This window comes from Pinus tabuliformis, chromosome 5_1, assembly GCF_031772625.1.
Source record: "Pinus tabuliformis cultivar Carrire ecotype Pingquan chromosome 5_1, CPIR1, whole genome shotgun sequence".
Lineage (NCBI taxonomy): Eukaryota > Viridiplantae > Streptophyta > Pinopsida > Pinales > Pinaceae > Pinus > Pinus tabuliformis.
In genome coordinates this window covers 829,526,216-829,546,264 of record NC_142305.1, presented here as the reverse complement: position 1 = coordinate 829,546,264, position 20,049 = coordinate 829,526,216, and positions in this window count along the sequence as shown.

Below are 20,049 nucleotides of genomic sequence, written 5' to 3'. Positions count from 1 at the left end.
AGTCGGGGTAGTAGGTGCTTTGGTTGAAACCCTAGTTCTTATTCTTTTTGCTGGGGTTTTCTTTTCCTGCTGCATTTTTCGTTTAAGATGAGTAATTGGGATATTATCGTCGGAATCATCAGTAGAAATACTGAGTATGGGAGCGGAAGGATTGGTTCTTTTGGGAGATGTGGTTAATTCTGCTACTGCTTGTTCATTCTCAGTAACGTGCAGGGGTGTTTGCTGGGGTTGTTCGGGAATATGCTCTGTTTGCTGAGGGTTTTCCAAAGGGATTTGTTCAGGCATGTCGTCCGTTTGCTGAGGAAGCTCTTGGTCTTGCTGAGGTGTGTCCTTAGCTTGACGAAGAGTTTCCTCTTCTTGATGAGGACCTTCATGCTCTGGCTGTGGAATTCCTTCCTCCGGATGGGGATTAATGGGGGGTGGAGGGTTATTTAGAGCGAGGGCTCTGTTAATCAGCAATTGGGCTAAGCGATGATGTTTTAGGGAGAAAACTGGATGCTTCGCTTTCATAGCATATCGTGACATATTTTTGAGACAACCCAGCAAATAATATGGCATGTTCAATAATTGACCATTTCTTAAGTGATTCAATAGGACGAAGTCATGCTGGTAAATTACCTAGTAACGACCTTTGCACGTCAGATATTGCTTGACGAATTCAGCGACTTTTGGCCATGGTTGAGGTAACGACCGCAGTGCTACACCTCTGCCCTTGGTTTCTACTTCCTCGCCTGGTCGGAGAAAGTCTTGCTGTGCATTCAGAATCAGGTGCTTTCTGCTGAACCACCGTGTGCCATTGGCTGGTAGTCCGGTGACTTCAGCTATGATTTCTTCCGTGACTGGAACTTGAATTCCTTGGACGACAGAGAATCCTTCTGTCAAATTGCATGCGAATTCCAGGACTTGCTACTCGTCAAAGTCCGGAAGTCTCCTGAAATACTCTATCCATCCAGCTTGCAAGAAAATTTGGTAAATTTCCGGAAAGAGTTCCAGGACTGCTGTCGTGCCAGGTTCATGAGTAATGAGGGTTCCTCCCATGGCTGTTGTCTTGGTGAATCTTCAGAATTCAGAGACGAGCTACCGATTTCAACTCAGAGTATACATCGCAAATGGTAACATGCCGTGGCTTTTATATACGACCGGGAGAATTAAGGGTGGCGGTGGTTGGCGTGGTTTGTCATTATGAGAATTGCTTTGGTAATCCCCCCCCTTCCTACGTGTAAATGATATGATTGGGAATGCAATCATTTGATGGACCTATCAACTTTTCCGCATTATCTATTATTTAATGCCCATTCATAAACGTGCGTACCTTCGTATTTTACCTTTTTGATTGCTGCGTCAAAAAGTCTTTTCTTGTCTTCTGTCAAATTATAATAATTACCGCGGATCTGAAAGCATGGGAATATGGGTGATTTGTAATGATAATGACGGGAAGTGATAGTAAGGTGCTGTAATCATCACGAGAGGTGGTATATTTTGTCAGGATTTGTTCGTGAGGGAATTTTGCTGGGAAGGATATTTCGTGATCGGGAAGCAATATCGTGGCACCGGGATTGGTGTTGCAGCAACGGAAAATTACCGTTGGGGCAACAGGGATTGGGAAAAAGACGTTTGTGAAAACGGGGAATGTGCCGGAGTAATGGAACTAGTGTTGCAGCAACAGGGAAATGGTGGTGCAGCGACAGGGATGGTGGTGCAGCGACAGGGATGGTGTTGCAGCAATAGGGTTAGTGTTGCGGCAATGGGAAATGGTGTTGCAGCAACAGGGATGGTGTTGCAGCAACGAGGAGTGGTGTTGCAGCAACAGGAAGTGGTGTTGCAGCAACGGGAAGTGGTGTTGCAACAACGGGAAGTGGTGTTGCAGCAACAGGAAATGGTGTTGCAGCAATAGGAAATGGTGTTGCAGCAACAGGAATTCGGAGTCCACACAGTAATTCCATTTGAGACTTTTGTTCTCAGCTACTTCCCAATGCTAACACCTGCAAAATACTGAAATGTAATATCGCAATCCTTGGTAGGATTTATTAGTTTCTAAAAAAAAGAATGTCTAACCTAAAAATTACATAAATAATAGAAACTCAAGCGCTTTGAGGGACAACAAGTTCCCCTGGAAAAGAATACTGTTTTATTGCCATGCAAGTGGCTTTAAAGTCCTCTTTGGAAACCGGCCGCTGATATAACCGAAGTCGGTAGCCATTCACTAACAGTGGTGTTCTGCTTCCATCAATTGTTAAAAGTCTAACTGTTCCATTTGGGAAAACAGTATCCACCTCGTACGACCCTAACCATCTTGTTCTTAGTTTCCCTTGAAAATTCTCGAAACGTGAATCATAAAGTAAAGCCCAGTTACCTTTCTGGAACTGCTTTTGCTTGATGGTTCTGTCATGCCATCTACTTCTTTGTTGTTGTATCATAGTTCTTTGATGGACGGCATCCAGTCTTTTTTCATCCAATTCCTGCAACTGCTGCAACCTGGTTGTCTGTGCATCAGTTAAATCAAGGTTAACAACTAAGGCAGTTCTTAAGGTTTTAATTTCAAACTCTACAGGAAAAATAACATTCTTTCCAAAAACTAATTCATAGGGTGAAAATCCTGTTGTGTTTCTCCAAGTGGTTCTGTAGGCCCAAAGAGCCTCGGGCAAGCGCTGAAACCAGTCCCTTCTATTCTCCTTTATCGTTTTTGTTAAGATAGCTTCTATGACCTTGTTGGTGCTTTCCACCTACCCATTTGCTTGGGGGTGGTATGGCGTGGTCATCTTATGCTTGATATGATATTTTTGGAGCGTATCTTTGAAACCATGAGAATTGAAAGGAGGTCCTCCATCAGTGACTAATTCTCTGGGTAGTCTAAATCTAACAAATATTTCCTCAAATAAGAATGTTAGTACTGCTTCTTCATTAGCTTTAATGAGTGCTTTGGCCTCTACCCATTTAGTCATGTAATCTGTGCATACTAAAATATAAACTCTTTGATTAGATGGAGGATTAATGGGACCTACGAAATCTAATGCCCATTTCTCAAAGGGTTCGAGAGTTACCTGGGGATTAAGTGGCATTTCATCCCTATGGTTGGGCTGGCCCATTCTTTGACAACTGTCACAAGCCTTCACATATTTTCTAGCATCTTTAAAAAGTGATGGCCAGTAATAACCCATTCTAAGTACCTTGTGAGCTGTTCTTTTATCTGCAAAATGTCCTCCACAAGGACCATCATGACAAGCTTTCAATATATCATAAATCTCATCTTCCCCAACGCACCTCCGGATTTCTTGATCTATTCCTGTGTGGAACAGACACCCGCTTATCCAGCTGTACCTAGCACTTTGCTGGATGATCTTCCTTCTTTCCCTGTGTGATAGGTGTGATGGTAATTTTCCTGCAACTAGATAATTGGCAATGGCTGCATACCAAGGTGAGTGAGCAGATACTGCAAATAGATACTCATCAGGAAAAGAATCATCTACTGGAACATTTTCATCAGTTTTTAAACGAGAAAGAAAATCAGCAACTACATTTTCTTTTCCTGGCCTATCTACAATTGTGATATCAAATTCCTGTAATAGTAATAACCACCTGGTGACTCAAGCATTTGTAATTGATTTATTCATTAAATACTTGATGGCCGAGTGGTCAGTATGCACAAAGGTAGTATAGCCAGTAATATAATGCCGAAATTTATTAATAGCATAAATAACTGCTAAAAATTCTTTCTCAGTTACTGTATAATTTAGCTCAGCTGGTGTCATGTTTTTGCTGATGAAATAGATAGCATAGGGGAGATTGTTTTATTCCTGACCCAGGACAGCTCCAATTTCCGTATCTGAGGCATCAGAGGAAATATGAAAGGGTAATGCCCAATCAGGTCCTCTCAAAATAGGGGCTGTGGACAACTGATGCTTAAGTTTATTGAATGCATTCTCACAGTCATCAGTCCACTTGAATTCAACATTTTTCATTAATAATACAAACATAGGAGAAGCTATTTTAGAAAAATCCTTAATGAATCTTCTGTAATATCCGGCATGTCCTAGAAAACTTCTTACCTCAGTTTGTGTTTTGGGGATAGGAAGGTTCTGAATCACCTGAATCTTAGCTGGGTCGACTTGAATTCCTAAAAGTGAAATGAAATGACCTAATACAATACCCTGATTCATCATCATATGGCACTTTTCAGTGGTCAAAGCAAGGTGTGCTTCTATGCACCGCTTAAGTACTTTTTCAAGGTTTTGCAGAGCATCTTCAAAGGTCACTCCATAAGGAGTAAAGTCATCCATGAATATCTCTAATGAATCATTTAACATATCAGAAAAGATTCCTATCACCGCTCTTTGGAATGTTGCTGGAGCGTTGCATAGCCCAAATGGGAGTACTCTGTAAGCAAAGGTTCCCCATGGGCTAGTAAATGTGGTTTTGTCCTGGTCCTGGGGTGCAATCCTAATTTGGTTGTATCCACTAAACCCATCCAAGAATGAGAAGAATTTCTTACCTGCTAAATTATCCAATACTTGATCAATAAAAGGTAAAGGGAAATGATCTTTTTGGGTTGCTTTATTTAATGATCTATAGTATACACATACTCGCCATTTCCCATTTTCCTTTGGTACAATTACGAGTGGGGAAACCCACTCACTATTAGATATTGGATATATAAATCTTGCATTTAAAAGTTTTTGGAGTTCCTCCTTCACAATTTTTCTAAGGTTAGGGTTCATTCTTCGCTGGGGTTGATAGACTGGCCAAGATCCCTCCTTAATATAAATACGGTGAGTACATAATTCAGGGGAGATCCCTTTCATGTCTGCGTAGTCCCATGCAAATACCTCTTTATTTGCTTGGAGTAACTTTATTAATCTCTGTTTTTCATCATCAGTCAAATCAGGATTTATATTTAGTGTTTTACCAGGTTCAATTTCAATTGTTGTGCTCTTGGAAGGGTTGCCTAATGCTGTCTGGCATAAGTTTTCATTTTTCATATTCTGTTGGGATTCAGGTTCTAGGATTGCAGCGAAGTGGTTAAATGTTTCTGGATTAACCGAAGAGGGTTCAGAAATAAAACTGCTAATTAGTTCATCTTCGGTGGAGTCTTTAAAAGTCAAAGCTTGTCCAATAGTTAATATCGGTTGGGTTTCCTCATCCTCATAGTCTACCCATACAGAATTGTCACTATTAATCATGGGTGTGGCATGAGGATAGAGGGTCAGCTGTTTAGTTTCTTGTCCATTGGAGATGGTCATTGATCCAGATCTACAGCTGATGAAAGCATCTGCTGTAGCCAACCAAGGTCTCCCTAGAATCAACGGATGACCCCCCAACTTTGTTTTAGTTTGTAACACCACAAAGTCAACCGGGTAATTCCAAGATTCTACAGAGATTATAAGGTCTTCAATGACCCCTTCAGGTTTAATCGTAGAATGGTCAGCTAATTCTAAGATAGTTGGAGTTTCCCTGATAAAGTTTTTTAGCTGGAGCAATTGCGCTGTTTCGAGTGTCATAATATTTATTGCAGCTCCTAAATCTACTAAGACTTTAGAGATAAAGGTTTTTCCGACCTGGAATGTTACTGTAGGGTCACCAGGGTCACCATACTTCACAGGATAATCTTTTTCAGTCATTAAGGCAGTTAATTCCCCCATCACATGAACTGTGAGGGGATATTTAGCCTTCCTTCCAGGCTTTTTTATACAAATGTCTCTAATAGTTCTAGCATATATAGGAACATCCCTTAATGCTTGCAATAATGGGATTTTGACATACAAGTTCTGTAGCTCTCCTAAAAGGTTAAAGGTAGGTTGTTCAGGTGTTTTAGTGAGAGTCAGCCTTTCAGGGAATGGCGGATCTATTGTTTGATCATTATTGTTAGGTGCTGATTCTACTGTTTCAGCACTATGGTTAGCTGGTTTCTCTTTTCTAGCCTCTTCTTTGCCAGAGTCCGTAATATCATCTATAATGGGTTCGACTATTCTCCCTGAGCGAAGGTGAATATCATTACATTGCAGGGGAGAGATAGGCTGATTTTGAATGTCAATAACTTGTAGGGCTTTATTATTATTTGGATTGGGGTTAGGTTGTACAGGCAGCTGTGGTCTCATTGCCTGGTTATTCAGAGGATTATTAGATGGTAAGGAAAGAGATTGTTGTTGTTGAGGAAATGGTATCTGTTGGGCTGCCCAGTTTGGATTCCATTGATTAAAGTATGGTTGCTGGGGAACCCAAGGATTCCATATAGTAGGGTCAGGAAAAGGAATATTTGGTTGCTGCATAAGTGGAAAGTTCATTGCATTGAAGGGTGGGTATTGCATTTGGTTCATGGGTGGGTAAAAAGGAGGATTATTATTCCAATGATTGAATGTTGTATTAGAGCTCATACCTTGTCTTTGCGGCCATTGCCTCCTCTGTGTCATCAGGTACACTGCTTCAGCCTCTTCTTCAGTTGTCTGCAGTGCTGCTTTGATTCCAGGCAGAGAGGGGCATTGCTGTGTTTCATGGTCCTTCTCGCAGATTGTGCATATAGGTATCTTATCTAGTGGGCATTCTCTGAGTGGATGTTTTTCTCTGCATTTTGAACAGAAAATTTCCAGAGCAGCTTCTGCTTCTGCCTGTTTCTTCTTAACCTGCAGAGCATCAATTTGTGAAGCAAAAGAACTTAGCATCTCAGTTTTAAATTCTTCTAATAAGTTACCTATCTCAGCTCTTGTTGCTCCTCCACTGGCTGACTTCTGAACTCTTGAATACACATTATCTCTGCTTTTTGATCTACCTGCTGCTCCCCTTGAACACCTCATGCAGAGCTTAATAATTTCATCAAAGGGTTCTTTGGAAATGTCCCCTTTCCCAAGCATGTTCAACATGTCCAGGCAGTCATCTCTTACCCCTTTCAGCAGTATGGTCTTCAAAATATCTTTACTCATATTAGGATGGTCAGACCGCTGCAGATTATACTGTAATCTTTCCACGAAATCTTCCAAATTCTCATCCTCTTTCTGGACCATTTTAAACAATTCTTCCTTCCTTTCTCTTGTCCAGTAGTAGTCTTGATACTTGGCCAGAAATCCCTCTTTCATCTGGTCCCAGGTGGTGATTGCCTGAGCTCCTAAGCTCATAAACCACCTCAACGCATTCCCTTTTAGTGTTGCTGGAAACAATTTCAGCTTCTGATTAGGACTTATGTAATCATAACTTACACAGTATGTCAAATTCAAAGAGGAATTCGTCCGGGTCTTCGGAGGATAACCCATGAAAATTGGGTAATGCTGAGAGTGGGATGTTTTTCATGGGGGTTGTTCCTCTCGGGAGCTCCCCAATAGGGAATTCCAGGGTAGAGAGCGAGTTTTCCCCTCTTCCTTCTCTTCTGTTATCCTCCATTGGTCTTTTTCCTGAATCACTTGCTTTATCTTCTGTGTCTTCTGTTTCTTCAGGTTCTTCTACTGGTTCCTCAGTGTATTCTGGTGCTTCCAGCTTCCTTTCAGGGCCTACTACTTCCTCCGTCTGTTGGTCTGTTTGTGAGGAGTATTGGATCTGAGGTCTCCGGGAACTCGTCCTCTGTGATGTTTCGGCCTTAGAGATGATTTCGTCGATATAAGTCTTTCTTCCTCCTTTGCCGCCTGCAAAATTAGGTTTCTTGCGTCCTCTCATACACCTGCTATTTTCACAAAGAAACCATTAATGCTTTTAGAAATCTTTAGTTGCCTTCCCCGGCAACGGCGCCAAAATGTTGGCTAGTTGAATTGTTTATGAATTAAACATTCAAGTACCACATTAATTGTCAACCAGGGAAAGTCTTTTTATTCCAAAGGCTACTGCGTACTGTATGTACTTAAATTCTAAAAGCATTGAAAAGCTGTAGTATACGTGATTCTTACGCTATGTCATTATTGTACTTGTTAAAATAAAAGCAATTAATTAAAGCTACAAATCTGGAAAGCAAAGTGATGGATGCTCTGTTGGCAGAGGATTAGGACCCTACCCTCCAGGTGGGGACGTTCAGCACCTGCCCCTGTAATCAGATTACTAATGCACACTGCACTCTCATTCACCGGTGAGAAACAAACTCAAGTGATTAATGAAACAGAGTACTAGCAAAACAAAAAATACCAGAGGTAATGCTATAAAATCCAAACAGAGTACCAGAAAGAAACTATTGCACACTTACACACTTGACAATAAAGTAAATGGGTGAATCTTGTGAGGAAGGTGGGCCCAGTCCCTCTCACAAGATTCCCCAGGAAAACGAAGACTGGATTAAGTGCTCAAAACAGTTTTATATTCATCTGCCAAAAAGATTTGAATACAATAAAGTTCAGACTTGCTGATGTTCTCAAGATCTCTTCTTACAGACTGACCATAGACACTGACTAATCCCCTTTTCATGTAGATGTCTCCTCTTTATAGAGGAGACATCTATTACAATAAAGTATTACAGCCCATTCAGTTAACCCATTCTATCAAAAATAAGCGTTTCAGAACGCTGTTACAACAGTATGATAATATTTTCTTTCTTGGGTTCTGGCTGTTACACAGCTGGTAACTGACTTCGACCATCTCCTCGGGATCTTCACATTCCTTTGCCGTTTCCCCATGCTGTTCCTGATTTAGGCCATGCTGACTGTGTTCTTCTTGCTTTAGACCTCCGCTTGATTATGCCACGTCAGGGTTCTTTAAATAGTTGCCATCTGTTATTCGTGGCTGTTACAAAATAGCTTGCTTTAGGTGATTGCTGTTGCTGACTGTAGAAACTACGGAGTTGCTGCTTCTGGTGTTGCAACAACTGCGTAGTTGCTATTTCTGGTGTTACAGCAACTGCGTAGTTGTTGTTTCTGGTGTTACAACAACTATACATTATAATTCCTGCAAGCTTAAGGCAATTACTTGACAGTTTAGTCAGCGTTTCCAAGGATAAATATAAAGATATTCACGAATATGCAATGAACAATTAAACATAGATATGTGGGAGGTTACTTCGTACCTTGGGGTAATTATGTCATTATAAAATAAAAGCTTTCAACCTATGACTGCAAAAGGATAATAATACGGCAAAAAGATAAGGTCAAAAAGCTTGCTTATCATCTTTAGACTGCATTTAGGAATTGTATCATACATCTCGTGGTGAACCTCAAAAGGCAAACTTCTAAAAAGATCAACCTAAAATAAATTGAATGAACTTAACAACGCTTTGCAACATAACGCACAACATAGAGGTCTAGGCTAGAGACGTGTTCCGGCGTCGTAAAGCCTGGTGACTGTCGATCTCGTTGATGGTGGGTGATTCCTCCTGAGGGACGATAGCGCTAGTATGGATTGTGCTCCCACGTACCGTCGCGTATATATTGGGATACCCCTATAGGCATAAAACCTTTATCCATAGGAAGCGGTGTCGGCCGCCCTACTGATCGCAATGCACTCAACACAGCATTCAGGAAGATCGACCGCCCGTACCTTAAAAAGTATTCTGCGGTTTTGCGAAAAGTTTGGCACACCCTCTGCCTAGAACTCCAGAGCAGTTCCTTTTGGACTTTTTCAGACTCTATAACGGAAAAAGTCCATCCGAGCATTTTTCACTTCGGGCTCGTTAAAACATTGAAGGAGACTAGAGTCATCTTTAGCTTTTTCTCGACTCTTTAAAAGTGAAAAAGCAAGTTGTGTCTAAAAACGTCTAAAAAATTCATTTAATTCGGAAACACACTTTCCCCTTTTGTATTTTGGTTGATCGAGTAATCTGCAATCGTGGAAGAAAGTCAATTGAAACCCCGTCGTTTGCGGAGGCTTACGAGTCAACCGTCTTTGTCTCCGGAATCGAAAACAGTACGGACAAAGCAAACTCGTTTAACCGGTTCGAAATCTCCTATCAAAGTTAGAACAAGTGTTCCAACGACATCTGAGATTCTGGTTACTCCAAACATTTCTGGAAACCCTGCCTCTACAGAAGAAGTTCAACAGCAACAGAGGGACAGTAACACTGATCCTAGTCTGGGAGCAAATACTTGCGTTACTGAACCAGTTCCATCTGTAACCGGTTCAGAGAGTCTTGCTCCTCAAACAACTGTCGCTGTCGATTCAACCCCTTCTTTGGCACCAGAAATATTTTACGGACCTGACGGTCTTCCCCTTCCACCTGGTTTGATTGTGATAGAGGAAATTGTAGAGGATCCGCAAGCAAGTATTCCAACACATTTTGGAGTAGGGGTCACTCTATTTCCTTCTACATCAGAAGTTAGTCTATCACCAGTGGAAGTTCCTGTAGAATCGCTAGGCAATCTATTGGATAGACTCAAAATGTCTGAACAACCGTCAACATCTAGGACTGTGTCGAACGACACGGCGACAGCAGAAGCCCCTGCCGTCACTCCGACAATGTTTGCCGGCATACCATCTGTCCCGACTAGTTCACAACCGCTAGAAGGAGTCCACCAAGGGACTATTTCGACAGTGTGGTCCATTCCAGTTTGTTCCTCCGGAATAATATCCGGCAACTCTTATGTTGAGACTCTCCAGATTGATCCATTTGGAGGTCAATTTGGGCAATCTAGTCCCCAAGGACAAACAATCCCCTTGAGTTCCGGATTGCTATCGTATGGGGGGCAGTATGCCTTTTCATTACCCCCTCTGGGAGGATATCCATACGGGAGTTCACAACAGTATTCAGGTTATACTGGAGTTACATCAAGTGGTTGGGTACCTATGCTACCTCAACAACCAAGGGTTGTGTATTCTATGCAACAATGTGTACCTATGTCGAACATCCCAACCACACCGGCTATTGTGACAGTGTCGCAAGTTCAAACGTTGCCTGTTGTATGTCAACCTCAGATTTCTCAGGTTGTGATGCAACAGCCCCTTGACCCTGTGACTCAACCACAATCGCCAATTGGTGGGGTGACACAGGTCCAAACGGGTACAATTACCCCACATCTTGGTCCGACAGTTAGTATAGCACAACAGAACATGGCTTCACAACCATGGCTGGTGCAATACCAAAAACCACAATTCCAGCAAGTGTACCAAGGTTCTGAGCAACAGATCTTTGCGAACAGTGGACAACCGTATATTCAAAACGGTCAAAACCAACCGCTTTACAGTGGTCAAGTCCACCAACCGTATCAGTCATACCAACATCAATTACATTATGCTGGTATGCAAAGGCCTACTGCTCAGGCAATTCCATCATACCCTGGGTATGCTTCACCTAACCTGAGTCAACAGTTACCATTCGTGGCAACTTTAGAGTTACCCGATTTACACCGGTTAACAAACGATCCAATTGCTTACGCCCCTTGGTGGCCAGCGATTCCTCACAAACTTCCATCAGACATTCCTAAATTTAATGGAAATCCAGGTGAAGACCCATCGAATCAAGTGATGAATTTTCATCTGTGGTGTTCATCAAACACACTAAACGATGATTCGATAAGGCTTCGCCTTTTCCAGAGGACGTTAACGGGTCCAACGGCAAAATGGTATATCGAATTACCTAGAGCCTTGTTCGACAATTTCAGCTCCCTAGCCACGACTTTCTTAACCCATTTTCAATTACCGATAAGGTATGAAACGGGAACAGAAATCTTAACCAACTTCAAGCAGACAACAACTACTCACATATCTGATCATATACATGAGTGGCATCGTTGTCGTAGGATGGTGAAAACATACGTTCCCGATCAGCTATTAGCTGAATGGTTTATCAAGTCGTTACTTTCTGCTATAACGGAAGATGTGGCCAAGGGGGGAGTCGTAACGGAGGAGCAAGTTATTGCTCGTGCACAATATCTAGACTTAGTCTACACTCAGTCTGGCACGCTCTACGACAAAATACCTGACGCCCCTAGACCGGAATTCTCAATTCCTCCTCCTCCTCCTAAATCAAATAGTGACTCTCATGCCGACGATGGTGTGATTGGCACGACAAACGCGAAATCGACAAAGGCTTCGTCTAAGAAAGCCCGTAAGAATTCAGATCAAAATGCAAAAGAAGAAATTCTTGCTTCGGAAGTAAATGCCGTATCAGCAGATAAGGGCAAAGAAACCAAACAACCAGGGAGCAAGAAGAAGCAAAACAAAGGGAAGAAGAAGAAACAAGGTGAGTCATCCCCTGAAAAAACTTCTTCAAACCCTCCTAGGAAAGGGAAACCAAAAAGTCCATGCATGATATGTGACGAGGATCATTGGACAGCCGATTGTCCATACAAAGCTGAGCTTAAAAGGTTCTTCAAAAGTTTGCAAACCTCAGCTGTGTTAACTGATCTGTTCCCAAATCCAGGTCAAAATCTGGTTGATAGTGAAAATGCTTCCCCGTCGCAAGTGCTCATGTTGTCGGTTTCAAAACAACAAAATGATGCTTTGATTTCGACAAGGAACAAAGATTACGGGAATCTGCAACTGTCGAACGACAAAGGTAAAGATCAACCAAGCAGTTCGACAACAACTTCGACAGAAGTTGTACCACCCATCATTCCTGAATTAACAATAAAACCGCCAAAGGGAGTAGTAAACAAGTTGACATTTAATCCTTGCGCCAGAGCGGCGCAACATTATAACATAGTGGAAGATTTGGCCCAATCGCCATCCGCTATGTCGACTCTTGAAGTACTACAAAATTGCCCATCCCAAAGGCAGGCTTTGTTATCGGCTATTGGTGGGGTTGATCCTAAGGATTCCAATCTTGTATCCTTCGACCACAAAGGATACAATCCTCAGTTACCAGCTCAACTAGCTTTCCTCATTCAAGTGAAAGCCCTCAACAAAACTGTTCACCGAACAATTATTGATGAGGGGGCATCTGTGAGTATCCTTTCCTCTATTGCTTGGAAAGCGCTTGGTTCGCCAGCGCCTTTGCCTGAAATGAGAAATCTATCAGGCTTTGATAAAGGAACCAGTCGACCTTTAGGGATCCTCCCCAATGTGCCCATAACATTGAAAGGGAAGACCGTTCAAATGAACGTGATGGTCGTTCAAGGACCCTTGGATTATAACCTACTCCTTGGGCGAGACTATATATATTGCATGGGAGACATCGTCTCCTCACTCTTTAGAGTAATGTGTTTTCCGCATGAAGGAAGAATGGTCAAGCTCGTGGACCAACTTTCATTTCCCGGATCACGCATCACAAATAGTCATGTACCATCCCTAAATGGTCTATTCACGCAAGAAGTGTCTCAACCCACGGTCCGTCCTCCTGATGAGCGCGAGTAATCCGGGAGGATATGACTGGAACCCAAGGGGCATGCGTCCTGGTCTGCTTCGGCAGGGAAGAGGGGTTATTCTAGAATAAGATTCTTTTGTCAAAGTTATGTGAGTTGGCGGGCTACGTCGCTCACCTTTGTCTATTTCAGTAGACATTGCCGAGGAGGTGTTGTTGGCATTATCGCTAAAGTGTTGTCCTTGATGGCAACCCATTCAGGTGATAGATCACAATACTTCAAGTCAGCAGCAGAGATTGATGATCAGCTATCAAATATTGAAGAAAATAAGGGGTACGCAGGTACACCTTACATAAGGTGCGTACACGCAGGTCGGTGTTACATAAAGTGCGTACATACCCACAGTTATCCCATTCAGGAGGTGCGTACCCCCAGTGCACACATTTCAAGGCAGAGAAAAGCACACGTGGGGTTTCTTATGTTTAACCTTTGGTATTTAGCCGACGGTTTTGTGTTATTATGGTGTCGGCCCGTGGTATTGATCCATGATTTAAGGAAGAGCTTTCCTATATAAAGCAAAGGAGATCATTTGGCTTGAGTATGTTTTGTGTTGAATATCTTATGAGGGCTAGATTTGAAATATTATGATCTCTTGGGAGTAATGTCTAGATCTAAATAAGGCGAATCTACTGATGGATTGAGATCTCTTCGGCGCATGTTCAGATCTGTAGATCTGACTGTATGGGTTATTTCTGAAGTCTTGAAATCATCTATGCCCGAAGGTACGTAGGTACAGTGAAAGAAAAGTGCGTACATACGCAGGAACGAAGCGTTTCAGGTGCGTCGGTACGCAGGCACAGAAGGGTTGCAGGTGCGGAGGTCCACAGGCAGTTCAATGGATACAGTGCGTATGTAAGCAGGCGAGCATTTGAGCAGGGTGCGTATGTAAGCAGGCGAGCAGTTGAGCAGGGTGCGTACGTAAGCAGGCGAACAGTTGAGCAAGGTGCGTACGTAAGCAGGCGAGCAGTTGAGCAGGGTGCTTACTGTAAGCAGGCGGTACATGGGTGAAGCTGCTTACTTCTCTTAAAATCTCTGTTTATCATTGTTGTGTTCTGGGTTTGGTTCTATTATTGTTGATCTGGTTACTACAGTTGACTGGGTGATTCTATTATACTTGATGATCATTTGATGCTTATGGATCCAGTTTGAAAATTTATGAAAAGTGGTCCTTGTAAGAAAAGAAGTAGGGGGTTGTAGCTCCCTTCCAGGAGAGACGGGAAAACGAGAGAGAGTTGTAGCTCTCTGCAGGTTGCAGCCTGCGTACTGGTAAAGGACTGCACCAGTACAAAACCATTGTAAAAGGAGTTTCTAATTTGAAAGAAGATAGAGACATATTGCAGCAGGTGGTTTTCACCCACATTGAGTTTCCACCTTACATCTTGTGTTCTTTGGTGTGACTATCTGTTTTCTTTGTTCATGCTCATTATTTTATGGTACTGACATGCAAAACTAATTCAAAGAACAAATAAGGAAGATTTATTAAAAGAATTAGATAATACTGATTCACCCCCCCTCTCAGTATTATTTCCAACAGGTGTTTTGTTTGAAAGATTAACGAGACAATCTTTGGGTAACCTGAAAGAGGTAACCCTCTCTCGTTAAAACAAATGTTTTGACGGAAAAGAAGTAGAGGTAACCTTGAAATCGTACTTTATACCTGGGGGCATGCAAACCTTTTGGAGTGCAAGCAAAGAGCGGTTATTTATCTGTTTTTTGGGTTAGCCGTTTCCTAACTTGCATAAAGAAAGGATGCGGGGCATAGCTTTGTAAGATGAAGCTCCATAAAAGATAAAATCTTAATGAGACATTCTTATCATATGACTGAGTAATCGAGTAGTTTTAGCACACAGTTCATGCTCGTTTAAAAATAAACGCAAGATCCGAGCAGTTTTAACGTGGACTTCATGCTCGTTAAAAAATAAACATAAGCAATGAGCAAGTGTTTCCACCAGCGTTTAAGCTCATTTTAAAATAAAAAATGAACCTACCCGGTAAATAACCACTGTGAATGTAACCTTATCAACCATTAAAGCCTTGGTCGTGTTTGCACCGTCATCTCCACTTTTCATTTGGCCAATCGTTCACCTCCATATGATTTTTTACCCATTTTGAGGAACAGCTGCGAAGAGTGGTTTCACCTAGCCATCCTTGTGACACTGCCGTGATTGGAAAATTCCAACCTGTACCTGGAATCAGCTGCTAACCCTGTTTATCACTCGTTCCTCAAAAGACGAGTCTTCTTTAAGCTCTTTTCACCTGACTCGTAAAATATGAAAAGATTGCCGAGTTTTGGCCTTCCAGCTCGTTAAAGGGACAGGAAGTGCTATCCCTCCTCTAGATTTTAATCTTTTTGGACCTGAGGGATTATTGCACAAAAAGGTCGAGTGCTTGTTTTATTCGGCTCGTTAAAACTATCGAAAACTCATCCCTTCTGTATTGTTTTATACTTTTTTGAACTTAAGGGATTAGATGACGAAAAAGGACTTTTGGAGTTAACTTTATTTACCTTTTCAGACTCTCTAAAAATGAAAAGGACCGAGTTATCCTTGTCGTTAGACTCGTTAAATTCACTAAATAGCGACAAACTTGTCTTTAGACGAGAACGAGTTTCACTATCGCTAGGCTCGTTAAAATATAGCGATGGGCTTGCCCGAAGGGTAGGTTATAGAACAAGCATATGTTATCCTCCTCAAGCTTGACAAAAATAAAGAGGTACTGGTCAGCAATGACTGGGGAAAAATTGGGAGGAACTCAAGAAAACTTTGATGGTAGCAAGTCGCTCTTGAACATGACACTTTTCCTCCGTACCACAATCGGGTTGGGTTGTTTCATTCACCGATCGCATCCATGGTATCGTCATACCATCCATATTTGGGGTAATGCTACCAATCCATCGCATCAATGTCGCCATATGTTCAAGAGAAGTCGTTCAGAAAAGTCAACCGTGTCCCATCCACTGCCGTACATTATCCTTCATCCTTTCATGACCGCCACCTTGAATCATATGTCACAGATCGTTTTCACCTCCATCAAAATCATTAGCTCCATTCCGTGTCACTGATGTGGGATTCATTAAGGCCCTCCTTTGACGGATCGCTTCTTGTCGACATCAGCTCATTATCCAAGAATTTGATCTAGGAACAACCCCTTCAGTACTTTGAAGCTTGCATGCCTCAATGGCAAGTTTCTCACTTCCGACGACAGGTATATATCAATGACCTTCGACCGAAAGATTTTGCGTGGTGTTCGACGACAAGTCCTTTATTCACACCACGTGAATTGTACTGCAGTACCTTGAGGGTCATTATCATTATCGGTGATTCCTCTCGCGCTTGTTAACGGTTTACATCATTGACCGGTAATCAAGCGATGTCTTTCCATGTTCGACTTCAGAACATTTCTCACATGGATTGACTTGTACTTAGAGTGAAGATCGAACGAGTTTGAAGACCCCGGATCTAGTTTCATCCATCCGGGCTGCGATATATATTCAGGAAAGATAAAGACATTGACATGTACATCATTGCAGCAGATAATCATCTTACTCAAAGGATGATAATTTCGTCAAAATTATCAGTCTACCATCAGACGATTATCTGTTCTATGTACAGAAAAATGAATTTATAAAGCTGAGCATGGGAATGCCCGCCTCAGTTAGATCATGAAAGCAGTATGAAAAATAATGTATTGTATTGTATCTTATTACAGGTCTCCTCCCAGCATTGGATGAACTTCGGATCCCCCTGATAAAGCATTTCACCCAATAAACGGCCTCATACTTTAGGGGGAAACTGTTATAGACATTTTTGTGCCTTACAGCATTGAGCATGAAATGTCCATAATCTAAGGGATCCAAAGTCCCTAAACATGTTGTTCCTACCCCTAGAGGAACAAGGCTAACAAACCACAGCAATTCACAAAAGTTCTCCACCAGAAACTGCTCAAAAACAAGTCAATTCAGGATCATTTCAGTGGCTCCACTAGCTGTTTGCGCTGAATGTCAAAGCCAACACTGGCTACCTGCGCTGAATGTCAAAGGCAACACTGGCTACCTGCGCTGAGCGAGATTGGACATGTGGCAAGTTCATTTCTCAAGGTGTCAGAACCCAGGAAGCTTCCAAAATGACACTTGCCTCAAGGAATTCGACTGGTGATGAGTAAGAGGTTCCAAATCTCCAAGTGGAAGCAAGAACCTCCAAGTGGAATCAAGAACTGACAGAGGGAGAGGACACTAGTCAGATCTCAAGCTGATTCATCCTCTCTCCAAACATCTATATATGGATCTCTCCTCCATGAGATCTAGAGGCTGGAATTTTGTTATTGCAAAGAATTGCTGTTGGTTTGAGATTGGAATCATTGGGTGCTTAATGCTTTGAAGGGGGTGAAGATAGGAATTCCATTTGCTGGGAAGGAGATGCTGGATTGGAGCCCTCTGGGTTGTATCTCTTCCTGAACCTTGTTATTCATCAATAAAGCTATCTTGGTTTCTCCTATATACTGATGTATTTTTGATGTATGATTGCATTAGTATGTTTAGTTTATTTCTAATCCTGAACTAGTTATGAATATGAATCGATGTCTTGTGTAGTGTTCTCTTCTTGTAATCTTGCAGAAACCTCTTGAAGCTGGGCGAGTGAGAAGGCAAGTAGTTGGGAACTCTCCAAGAGAAGAGAAGCCGGATCGAGGGACAAACAGAAGACACCGGTTAGTCCATCCATCTCTCTCTTCATTCTTAATTCATAAAGGAAGAATACTAGAATAGCTATCTCTGTTTGTTGCTAAGGCACTGTCACACCTTAGGTGGATAGGATCATCTTGCATAGGCATTTTTCCCCACAACATGTGTATTTCAACTTTGTCTATTTGATCAACTTCACAAACAATGCCCGTGTCTATATTAGTGTTGGAGAATTCTTCTTTTAAGGTCAGGAAATTATTAATCTGAGTGTCATTGTCAAACAATTGCCAGTTTTTTCACATTGTCAAGTACAGTTGGCCTGTGTTTAATCTCAGCTATAAAATGATGATTAGGCTCAAATGGCAGTTTACAAGTGCTGGCAAATGTTGCCAAACTGTGAGCATGTAAATTGTGTTTCCTTGGAATTTTGGCAAGCTGAGTTTCAAGAAATGTATTGAGTATTTCAATTGCTGCCCGTCTATAAGATCTTAATCTGAGATCATTTGTGAGGAAGTCTCCTTTCATTTATTGAATAACTAAATCAGAGTCTCCCAAAATTGATACCCTAACTGCCCCTAGACTTTTGATCAATTTAAGTCCTAACAAGAGGGCTTCATATTCAGCCATGTTATTAGTGCTCCTAATGCATGTCCTTCAGCATGATCATTTTCCATATTATGTATCCAGATCCATGCACCTGCTCCTAGTTTATTGACTGATCCATCAAACTCCAAGTACCAAAGGATTTATTGATTATAGCCAGTATCAGGAGTCTTAGAAATTTGCTTACTAGGGAGATTTGGATTTTCAGTTTCATGTGGTTTCCCTTGTGTGTCTGTTATAAAAATTATTTGAGAAATTTCTTGGGTTTGAGCAATAGGTTTTTCTTTTATGATCTCTTCTTGTTCAAGTGCTAAAACCTTGTCATTAGTTGGGGGATAAATTTCAGCATTGTATAGGATGAAAGAGTCCATGTCAGAATGCATAGAGTAAATGGGAAAATTTTGGGGTTTCTCTTGGGTGCTGACCACATATTTCATCAGAGTTTCTCGATACAATCTCTTTGGCTGGCCAAATACTGAAATGGTAGCATAGGACATGTCCAACTGTAAAGATCCCTGGAGCTTTGCACCCCAAGATCTAGACAACAACATGCCATATTTTGGTGGAATATCAGCTACCACTACATCCATTAAAATTGTCTTGGTAGGGTATTGAACTAATGATACACATAAATCTTTGATCAATCCTAGACATTTGACATGGCTTGAATCAAAAGAGAACAAGTCTTTGTATGGCCTAGTGATATCTAGGTCCAACTTCTCCATTACAGATTTGGGCATTAAATTATGGGAAGCTCCAGAATCAAACATTGCATTGTGCAGTATTTTGTCATGAATATTCAGACTTACATAGAAAGGAGGAACCCTCCATCTACCGATTTTCCATTTACTTCAGGGCCAAAAATTAATTCTGGTTTCTCATCAGGACATTTACTGCATCTTTGTTTTCTGAAATTTGAAGTGATCTACTGATTTGTTCTCTATAGACATCATGCTTAGCCAATTCTAACAATGGAATTGCTATCTTTAATTTGCCTATTTTAGTCTCAAGGTTGAAAGGTTTTTCTGTTTGAATTTTTTCATTTCGGGCAGTGAGATTTTCTTTTTCTGCTATTTTTTCAATGCTTTTTCCTTTATCAGGAGTAGGGTTATGGGCTGAAGTTGCTTGTATGTCAATTTCTGGAGGTTCTCCCACAATTTCTTTGGAATGAATGGAAGTTGAAGATTGTTTATTAGGTTGTTGATTATCTGAAACATCTTCAACTGTTGGATTGTCTGGGTTAGGAATTGCTTCAGGAGGAGTTTGTATAGGAGGGTTCTTGATTTTAGCTTTGGTAGGTTGCTTGGTTTCTTTCTGTTTATTGTTTTCAGGGACATCTATCCTTCTGCTTCTCAGATTGTATTGCTTGTGGACTTCATAGATGGCAGTGTCATATCCCTCCCTAAAATCAAACGATTCACCTGATTGGATCTGGAATTGATTAAGAGTATGAGCTTCTTGGTCTTCTTGGGTCAAGAAAATTTGTTGTTCACTATTGAGCCCCATTAAGTTAATTTGAGTGTCTTCTATTGGTTCACTAGAAGTTGAAGCTTCAACATAGTTTTCTTGGAATGG